This window comes from Xylocopa sonorina, unplaced genomic scaffold, assembly GCF_050948175.1.
Source record: "Xylocopa sonorina isolate GNS202 unplaced genomic scaffold, iyXylSono1_principal scaffold0080, whole genome shotgun sequence".
Taxonomy (NCBI): domain Eukaryota; kingdom Metazoa; phylum Arthropoda; class Insecta; order Hymenoptera; family Apidae; genus Xylocopa; species Xylocopa sonorina.
In genome coordinates this window covers 224232-235755 of record NW_027490151.1, presented here as the reverse complement: position 1 = coordinate 235755, position 11524 = coordinate 224232, and positions in this window count along the sequence as shown.

Below are 11524 nucleotides of genomic sequence, written 5' to 3'. Positions count from 1 at the left end.
TCGTATATAAACGACGGTTTGGAGAAAAAAATTCCAACCTAGAGTTAAAATTCGTATATTGACGACTGTTCGACAAAAAGATTTCAACAAGTAATTAAAATTTGAATATTGACAGTAGTTTGAAGAAAAAAGTGCCCAGCGAGAGTTAAAATTCGTACATTGACGGTAGTTTGACCAAAAAATTCCCATCGAGAGTTAAAATTCATATACAGACGAAGGTTTGGAGAAAAAAACTCCAACCTAGTATTAAAATTTGTGTATTGACGATTGTTTGACAAAAAGAATTCAACAAATAGTTAAAATTCGAATATTGACAGTAGTTTGAAGAAAAAAGTGCCCACCGAGAGTTGGAATCCGTACATTGGCGATAGTTTGACCAAAAAATTCCAACCGAGAGATAAATTTCGTTTATAGACGATAGCTTGAAGAAAAGATCTCCAACGTAGAGTTAAACTTCGTATATTGACGACTGTTGGACAAAAAGATTTCAACATATAGTTAAAATTTGAATATTCACAGTAGTTTCAAGAAAAAAGTGCCCACCGAGACTTAAAATACCTACATTGACGGTAGTTTGATCAAAAAATTCCCATCGAGAGTTAAAATTCGTATATAGACGATGGTTTGGAGAGAAAAATACCAACCTAGTGTTAAAATTCGTGTATTGACGATTGTTCGACAAAAACATTTCAACAAATAGTTAAAATTTGAATATTGACAGTAGTTTGAAGAAAAAAGTGCCCACCGAGAGTTAGAATCCGTACATTGGCGATAGTTTGACCAAAAAATTCCAACCGAGAGATAAATTTCGTTTATAGACGATAGCTTGAAGAAAAGATCTCCAACGTAGAGTTAAACTTCGTATATTGACGACTGTTGGACAAAAAGATTTCAACACATAGTTAAAATTTGAATATTCACAGTAGTCTGAAGAAAAAAGTGCCCACCGAGAGTTAAAATTCCTACATTGACGGTAGTTTGATCAAAAAATTCCCATCGAGAGTTAAAATTCGTATATAGACGATGGTTTGGAGAGTAAAATTCCAACCTAGTGTTAAAATTCGTGTATTGACGATTGTTTGACAAAAAGATTTCAACAAATAGTTAAAATTTGAATATTGACAGTAGTTTGAAGAAAAAAGTGCCCACCGAAAGCTAAAATTCGTACATTGACGGTAGTTTGACCAAAAAATTCAAACCGAGAGTTAAAATTCGTATACAGACGAAGGTTTGGAGATAAAAATTCCAACCTAGTTTTAAAATTCGTGTGTTGACGATTGTTTGACAAAAAGATTTCAACAAATAGTTAAAATTTGAATATTGACAGTAGTTTGAAGAAAAAAGTGCCCACCGAGAGTTAAAATTCCTACATTGACGGTAGCTTGATCAAAAAATTCCCATCGAGAGTTAAAATTCGTATACAGACGATAGCTTGGAGAGAAAAAGTCCAACCTAGGGTTAAAATTCGTATATTGACGACTGTTCGACAAAAAGATTTCAACAAGTAATTAAAATTTGAATATTGACAGTAGTTTGAAGAAAAAAGTGCCCAGCGAGAGTTAAAGTTCGTACATTGACGGTAGTTTGACCAAAAAATTCCTATCGAGAGTTAACATTCGTATATAGACGATGGTTTGGAGAGAAAAATTCCAACTTAGTGTTAAAATTCGTGTATTGACGATTGTTTGACAAAAAGATTTCAACAAATAGTTAAAATTTGAATATTGACAGTAGTTTGAAGAAAAAAGTGCCCACCGAGAGTTAAAATCCGTACATTGGCGATAGTTTGACCAAAAAATTCCAACCGAGAGATAAATTTCGTTTATAGACGATAGCTTGAAGAAAAGATCTCCAACGTAGAGTTAAACTTCGTATATTGACGACTGTTGGACAAAAAGATTTCAACATATAGTTAAAATTTGAATATTCACAGTAGTTTCAAGAAAAAAGTGCCCACCCAGAGTTAAAATTCCTACATTGACGGTAGTTTGATCAAAAAATTCCCATCGAGAGTTAAAATTCGTATATAGACGATGGTTTGGAGAGAAAAATTCCAACCTAGTGTTAAAATTCGTGTATTGACGATTGTTTGACAAAAAGATTTCAACAAATAGTTAAAATTTGAATATTGACAGTAGTTTGAAGAAAAAAGTGCCCACCGAAAGTTAAAATTCGTACATTGACGGTAGTTTGACCAAAAAATTCAAACCGAGAGTTAAAATTCGTATACAGACGAAGGTTTGGAGATAAAAATTCCAACCTAGTTTTAAAATTCGTGTGTTGACGATTGTTTGACAAGAAGATTTCAACAAATAGTTAAAATTTGAATATTGACAGTAGTTTGAAGAAAAAAGTGCCCACCGAGAGTTAAAATTCCTACAATGACGGTAGCTTGATCAAAAAATTCCCATCGAGAGTTAAAATTCGTATACAGACGATAGCTTGGAGAGAAAAAGTCCAACCTAGGGTTAAAATTCGTATATTGACGACTGTTCGACAAAAAGATTTCAACAAGTAATTAAAATTTGAATATTGACAGTAGTTTGAAGAAAAAAGTGCCCAGCGAGAGTTAAAATTCGTACATTGACGGTAGTTTGACCAAAAAATTCCCATCGAGAGTTAAAATTCATATACAGACGAAGGTTTGGAGAAAAAAACTCCAACCTAGTATTAAAATTTGTGTATTGACGATTGTTTGACAAAAAGAATTCAACAAATAGTTAAAATTCGAATATTGACAGTAGTTTGAAGAAAAAAGTGCCCACCGAGAGTTAAAATCCGTACATTGGCGATAGTTTGACCAAAAAATTCCAACCGAGAGATAAATTTCGTTTATAGACGATAGCTTGAAGAAAAGATCTCCAACGTAGAGTTAAACTTCGTATATTGACGACTGTTGGACAAAAAGATTTCAACATATAGTTAAAATTTGAATATTCACAGTAGTTTCAAGAAAAAAGTGCCCACCGAGAGTTAAAATTCCTACATTAACGGTAGTTTGACCAAAAAATTCCTATCGAGAGTTAAAATTCGTATACAGACGAAGGTTTGGAGAAAAAAACTCCATCCTAGTATTAAAATTCGTGTATTGACGATTGTTTGACAAAAAGATTTCAACAGATAGTTAAAATTTGAATATTGACAGTAGTTTGAAGAAAAAAGTTCCCACCGAGAGTTAGAATCCGTACATTGGCGATAGTTTGACCAAAAAATTCCAACCGAGAGATAAATTTCGTTTATAGACGATAGCTTGAAGAAAAGATCTCCAACGTAGAGTTAAACTTTGTATATTGACGACTGTTGGACAAAAAGATTTCAACATATAGTTAAAATTTGAATATTCACAGTAGTATCAAGAAAAAAGTGCCCACCGAGAGTTAAAATTACTACATTGACGGTAGTTTGATCAAAAAATTCCCATCGAGAGTTAACATTCGTATATAGACGATGGTTTGGAGAGAAAAATTCCAACCTAGTGTTAAAATTCGTGTATTGACTATTGTTTGACAAAAAGATTTCAACAAATAGTTAAAATTTGAATATTGACAGTAGTTTGAAGAAAAAAGTGCCCACCGAGAGATAAAATTCGTACATTGACGGTAGTTTGACCAAAAAATTCCCATCGAGAGTTAACATTCGTATATAGACGATGGTTTGGAGAGAAAAATTCCAACTTAGTGTTAAAATTCGTGTATTGACGATTGTTTGACAAAAAGATTTCAACAAATAGTTAAAATTTGAATATTGACAGTAGTTTGAAGAAAAAAGTGCCCACCGAGAGTTAAAATCCGTACATTGGCGATAGTTTGACCAAAAAATTCCAACCGAGAGATAAATTTCGTTTATAGACGATAGCTTGAAGAAAAGATCTCCAACGTAGAGTTAAACTTCGTATATTGACGACTGTTGGACAAAAAGATTTCAACATATAGTTAAAATTTGAATATTCACAGTAGTTTCAAGAAAAAAGTGCCCACCCAGAGTTAAAATTCCTACATTGACGGTAGTTTGATCAAAAAATTCCCATCGAGAGTTAAAATTCGTATATAGACGATGGTTTGGAGAGATAAATACCAACCTAGTGTTAAAATTCTGTATTGACGATTGTTTGACAAAAAGATTTCAACATATAGTTAAAATTTGAATATTCACAGTAGTTTCAAGAAAAAAGTGCACACCGAGAGTTAAAATACCTACATTGACGGTAGTTTGATCAAAAAATTCCCATCGAGAGTTAAAATTCGTATATAGACGATGGTTTGGAGAGAAAAATACCAACCTAGTGTTAAAATTCGTGTATTGACGATTGTTCGACAAAAACATTTCAACAAATAGTTAAAATTTGAATATTGACAGTAGTTTGAAGAAAAAAGTGCCCACCGAGAGTTAAAATTCGTACATTGACGGTAGTTTCACCAAAAAATTCCCATCGAGAGTTAAAATTCGTATACAGACGAAGGTTTGGAGAAAAAAATTCCAACCTAGTATTAAAATTCGTGTGTTGACGATTGTTTGACAAAAAGATTTCAACAAATAGTTAAAATTTGAATATTGACAGTAGTTTGAAGAAAAATGTGCCCACCGAGAGTTAAAATTCCTACATTAACGGTAGTTTGACCAAAAAATTCCTATCGAGAGTTAAAATTCGTATACAGACGAAGGTTTGGGGAAAAAAACTCCATCCTAGTATTAAAATTCGTGTATTGACGATTGTTTGACAAAAAGATTTCAACAGATAGTTAAAATTTGAATATTGACAGTAGTTTGAAGAAAAAAGTTCCCACCGAGAGTTAGAATCCGTACATTGGCGATAGTTTGACCAAAAAATTCCAACCGAGAGATAAATTTCGTTTATAGACGATAGCTTGAAGAAAAGATCTCCAACGTAGAGTTAAACTTCGTATATTGACGACTGTTGGACAAAAAGATTTCAACATATAGTTAAAATTTGAATATTCACAGTAGTTTCAAGAAAAAAGTGCCCACCGAGACTTAAAATACCTACATTGACGGTAGTTTGATCAAAAAATTCCCATCGAGAGTTAAAATTCGTATATAGACGATGGTTTGGAGAGAAAAATACCAACCTAGTGTTAAAATTCGTGTATTGACGATTGTTCGACAAAAACATTTCAACAAATAGTTAAAATTTGAATATTGACAGTAGTTTGAAGAAAAAAGTGCCCACCGAGAGTTAGAATCCGTACATTGGCGATAGTTTGACCAAAAAATTCCAACCGAGAGATAAATTTCGTTTATAGACGATAGCTTGAAGAAAAGATCTCCAACGTAGAGTTAAACTTCGTATATTGACGACTGTTGGACAAAAAGATTTCAACATATAGTTAAAATTTGAATATTCACAGTAGTCTGAAGAAAAAAGTGCCCACCGAGAGTTAAAATTCCTACATTGACGGTAGTTTGATCAAAAAATTCCCATCGAGAGTTAAAATTCGTATATAGACGATGGTTTGGAGAGTAAAATTCCAACCTAGTGTTAAAATTCGTGTATTGACGATTGTTTGACAAAAAGATTTCAACAAATAGTTAAAATTTGAATATTGACAGTAGTTTGAAGAAAAAAGTGCCCACCGAAAGCTAAAATTCGTACATTGACGGTAGTTTGACCAAAAAATTCAAACCGAGAGTTAAAATTCGTATACAGACGAAGGTTTGGAGATAAAAATTCCAACCTAGTTTTAAAATTCGTGTGTTGACGATTGTTTGACAAAAAGATTTCAACAAATAGTTAAAATTTGAATATTGACAGTAGTTTGAAGAAAAAAGTGCCCACCGAGAGTTAAAATTCCTACATTGACGGTAGCTTGATCAAAAAATTCCCATCGAGAGTTAAAATTCGTATACAGACGATAGCTTGGAGAGAAAAAGTCCAACCTAGGGTTAAAATTCGTATATTGACGACTGTTCGACAAAAAGATTTCAACAAGTAATTAAAATTTGAATATTGACAGTAGTTTGAAGAAAAAAGTGCCCAGCGAGAGTTAAAATTCGTACATTGACGGTAGTTTGACCAAAAAATTCCTATCGAGAGTTAAAATTCGTATACAGACGAAGGTTTGGAGAAAAAATCTCCAGCCTAGTATTAAAATTCGTGTATTGACGATTGTTTGACAAAAAGATTTCAACAGATAGTTAAAATTTGAATATTGACAGTGGTTTGAAGAAAAAAGTGCCCACCGAGAGTTAAAATCCGTACATTAGCGATAGTTTGACCAAAAAATTCCAACCGAGAGATAAATTTCGTTTATAGACGATAGCTTGAAGAAAAGATCTCCAGCGTAGAGTTAAACTTCGTATATTGACGACTGTTGGACAAAAAGATTTCAACATATAGTTAAAATTTGAATATTCACAGTAGTATCAGGAAAAAAGTGCCCACCGAGAGTTAAAATTCGTACATTGACGGTAGTTTCACCAAAAAATTCCCATCGAGAGTTAAAATTCGTATACAGACGAAGGTTTGGAGAAAAAAATTCCAACCTAGTATAAAAATTCGTTTGTTGACGATTGTTTGACAAAAAGATTTCAACAGATAGTTAAAATTTGAATATTGACAGTAGTTTGAAGAAAAAAGTGCCCACCGAGAGTTAAAATCCGTACATTGGCGATAGTTTGACCAAAAAATTCCCATCGAGAGTTAACATTCGTATATAGACGATGGTTTGGAGAGAAAAATTCCAACTTAGTGTTAAAATTCGTGTATTGACGATTGTTTGACAAAAAGATTTCAACAAATAGTTAAAATTTGAATATTGACAGTAGTTTGAAGAAAAAAGTGCCCACCGAGAGTTAAAATCCGTACATTGGCGATAGTTTGACCAAAAAATTCCAACCGAGAGATAAATTTCGTTTATAGACGATAGCTTGAAGAAAAGATCTCCAACGTAGAGTTAAACTTCGTATATTGACGACTGTTGGACAAAAAGATTTCAACATATAGTTAAAATTTGAATATTCACAGTAGTTTCAAGAAAAAAGTGCCCACCCAGAGTTAAAATTCCTACATTGACGGTAGTTTGATCAAAAAATTCCCATCGAGAGTTAAAATTCGTATATAGACGATGGTTTGGAGAGAAAAATTCCAACCTAGTGTTAAAATTCGTGTATTGACGATTGTTTGACAAAAAGATTTCAACAAATAGTTAAAATTTGAATATTGACAGTAGTTTGAAGAAAAAAGTGCCCACCGAAAGTTAAAATTCGTACATTGACGGTAGTTTGACCAAAAAATTCAAACCGAGAGTTAAAATTCGTATACAGACGAAGGTTTGGAGATAAAAATTCCAACCTAGTTTTAAAATTCGTGTGTTGACGATTGTTTGACAAGAAGATTTCAACAAATAGTTAAAATTTGAATATTGACAGTAGTTTGAAGAAAAAAGTGCCCACCGAGAGTTAAAATTCCTACAATGACGGTAGCTTGATCAAAAAATTCCCATCGAGAGTTAAAATTCGTATACAGACGATAGCTTGGAGAGAAAAAGTCCAACCTAGGGTTAAAATTCGTATATTGACGACTGTTCGACAAAAAGATTTCAACAAGTAATTAAAATTTGAATATTGACAGTAGTTTGAAGAAAAAAGTGCCCAGCGAGAGTTAAAATTCGTACATTGACGGTAGTTTGACCAAAAAATTCCCATCGAGAGTTAAAATTCATATACAGACGAAGGTTTGGAGAAAAAAACTCCAACCTAGTATTAAAATTTGTGTATTGACGATTGTTTGACAAAAAGAATTCAACAAATAGTTAAAATTCGAATATTGACAGTAGTTTGAAGAAAAAAGTGCCCACCGAGAGTTAAAATCCGTACATTGGCGATAGTTTGACCAAAAAATTCCAACCGAGAGATAAATTTCGTTTATAGACGATAGCTTGAAGAAAAGATCTCCAACGTAGAGTTAAACTTCGTATATTGACGACTGTTGGACAAAAAGATTTCAACATATAGTTAAAATTTGAATATTCACAGTAGTTTCAAGAAAAAAGTGCCCACCGAGAGTTAAAATTCCTACATTAACGGTAGTTTGACCAAAAAATTCCTATCGAGAGTTAAAATTCGTATACAGACGAAGGTTTGGAGAAAAAAACTCCATCCTAGTATTAAAATTCGTGTATTGACGATTGTTTGACAAAAAGATTTCAACAGATAGTTAAAATTTGAATATTGACAGTAGTTTGAAGAAAAAAGTTCCCACCGAGAGTTAGAATCCGTACATTGGCGATAGTTTGACCAAAAAATTCCAACCGAGAGATAAATTTCGTTTATAGACGATAGCTTGAAGAAAAGATCTCCAACGTAGAGTTAAACTTTGTATATTGACGACTGTTGGACAAAAAGATTTCAACATATAGTTAAAATTTGAATATTCACAGTAGTATCAAGAAAAAAGTGCCCACCGAGAGTTAAAATTACTACATTGACGGTAGTTTGATCAAAAAATTCCCATCGAGAGTTAACATTCGTATATAGACGATGGTTTGGAGAGAAAAATTCCAACCTAGTGTTAAAATTCGTGTATTGACTATTGTTTGACAAAAAGATTTCAACAAATAGTTAAAATTTGAATATTGACAGTAGTTTGAAGAAAAAAGTGCCCACCGAGAGATAAAATTCGTACATTGACGGTAGTTTGACCAAAAAATTCCCATCGAGAGTTAACATTCGTATATAGACGATGGTTTGGAGAGAAAAATTCCAACTTAGTGTTAAAATTCGTGTATTGACGATTGTTTGACAAAAAGATTTCAACAAATAGTTAAAATTTGAATATTGACAGTAGTTTGAAGAAAAAAGTGCCCACCGAGAGTTAAAATCCGTACATTGGCGATAGTTTGACCAAAAAATTCCAACCGAGAGATAAATTTCGTTTATAGACGATAGCTTGAAGAAAAGATCTCCAACGTAGAGTTAAACTTCGTATATTGACGACTGTTGGACAAAAAGATTTCAACATATAGTTAAAATTTGAATATTCACAGTAGTTTCAAGAAAAAAGTGCCCACCCAGAGTTAAAATTCCTACATTGACGGTAGTTTGATCAAAAAATTCCCATCGAGAGTTAAAATTCGTATATAGACGATGGTTTGGAGAGATAAATACCAACCTAGTGTTAAAATTCTGTATTGACGATTGTTTGACAAAAAGATTTCAACATATAGTTAAAATTTGAATATTCACAGTAGTTTCAAGAAAAAAGTGCACACCGAGAGTTAAAATACCTACATTGACGGTAGTTTGATCAAAAAATTCCCATCGAGAGTTAAAATTCGTATATAGACGATGGTTTGGAGAGAAAAATACCAACCTAGTGTTAAAATTCGTGTATTGACGATTGTTCGACAAAAACATTTCAACAAATAGTTAAAATTTGAATATTGACAGTAGTTTGAAGAAAAAAGTGCCCACCGAGAGTTAAAATTCGTACATTGACGGTAGTTTCACCAAAAAATTCCCATCGAGAGTTAAAATTCGTATACAGACGAAGGTTTGGAGAAAAAAATTCCAACCTAGTATTAAAATTCGTGTGTTGACGATTGTTTGACAAAAAGATTTCAACAAATAGTTAAAATTTGAATATTGACAGTAGTTTGAAGAAAAATGTGCCCACCGAGAGTTAAAATTCCTACATTAACGGTAGTTTGACCAAAAAATTCCTATCGAGAGTTAAAATTCGTATACAGACGAAGGTTTGGAGAAAAAAACTCCATCCTAGTATTAAAATTCGTGTATTGACGATTGTTTGACAAAAAGATTTCAACAGATAGTTAAAATTTGAATATTGACAGTAGTTTGAAGAAAAAAGTTCCCACCGAGAGTTAGAATCCGTACATTGGCGATAGTTTGACCAAAAAATTCCAACCGAGAGATAAATTTCGTTTATAGACGATTGCTTGAAGAAAAGATCTCCAAGGTAGAGTTAAACTTCGTATATTGACGACTGTTGGACAAAAAGATTTCAACATATAGTTAAAATTTGAATATTCACAGTAGTCTGAAGAAAAAAGTGCCCACCGAGAGTTAAAATTCCTACATTGACGGTAGTTTGATCAAAAAATTCCCATCGAGAGTTAAAATTCGTATATAGACGATGGTTTGGAGAGAAAAATTCCAACCTAGTGTTAAAATTCGTGTATTGACGATTGTTTGACAAAAAGATTTCAACAAATAGTTAAAATTTGAATATTGACAGTAGTTTGAAGAAAAAAGTGCCCACCGAAAGTTAAAATTCGTACATTGACGGTAGTTTGACCAAAAAATTCAAACCGAGAGTTAAAATTCGTATACAGACGAAGGTTTGGAGATAAAAATTCCAACCTAGTTTTAAAATTCGTGTGTTGACGATTGTTTGACAAGAAGATTTCAACAAATAGTTAAAATTTGAATATTGACAGTAGTTTGAAGAAAAAAGTGCCCACCGAGAGTTAAAATTCCTACAATGACGGTAGCTTGATCAAAAAATTCCCATCGAGAGTTAAAATTCGTATACAGACGATAGCTTGGAGAGAAAAAGTCCAACCTAGGGTTAAAATTCGTATATTGACGACTGTTCGACAAAAAGATTTCAACAAGTAATTAAAATTTGAATATTGACAGTAGTTTGAAGAAAAAAGTGCCCAGCGAGAGTTAAAATTCGTACATTGACGGTAGTTTGACCAAAAAATTCCCATCGAGAGTTAAAATTCATATACAGACGAAGGTTTGGAGAAAAAAACTCCAACCTAGTATTAAAATTTGTGTATTGACGATTGTTTGACAAAAAGAATTCAACAAATAGTTAAAATTCGAATATTGACAGTAGTTTGAAGAAAAAAGTGCCCACCGAGAGTTAAAATCCGTACATTGGCGATAGTTTGACCAAAAAATTCCAACCGAGAGATAAATTTCGTTTATAGACGATAGCTTGAAGAAAAGATCTCCAACGTAGAGTTAAACTTCGTATATTGACGACTGTTGGACAAAAAGATTTCAACATATAGTTAAAATTTGAATATTCACAGTAGTTTCAAGAAAAAAGTGCCCACCGAGAGTTAAAATTCCTACATTAACGGTAGTTTGACCAAAAAATTCCTATCGAGAGTTAAAATTCGTATACAGACGAAGGTTTGGGGAAAAAAACTCCATCCTAGTATTAAAATTCGTGTATTGACGATTGTTTGACAAAAAGATTTCAACAGATAGTTAAAATTTGAATATTGACAGTAGTTTGAAGAAAAAAGTTCCCACCGAGAGTTAGAATCCGTACATTGGCGATAGTTTGACCAAAAAATTCCAACCGAGAGATAAATTTCGTTTATAGACGATAGCTTGAAGAAAAGATCTCCAACGTAGAGTTAAACTTTGTATATTGACGACTGTTGGACAAAAAGATTTCAACATATAGTTAAAATTTGAATATTCACAGTAGTTTCAAGAAAAAAGTGCCCACCGAGAGTTACGAATTCCTACATTGACGGTAGTTTGATCAAAAAATTCCCATCGAGAGTTAACATTCGTATATAGA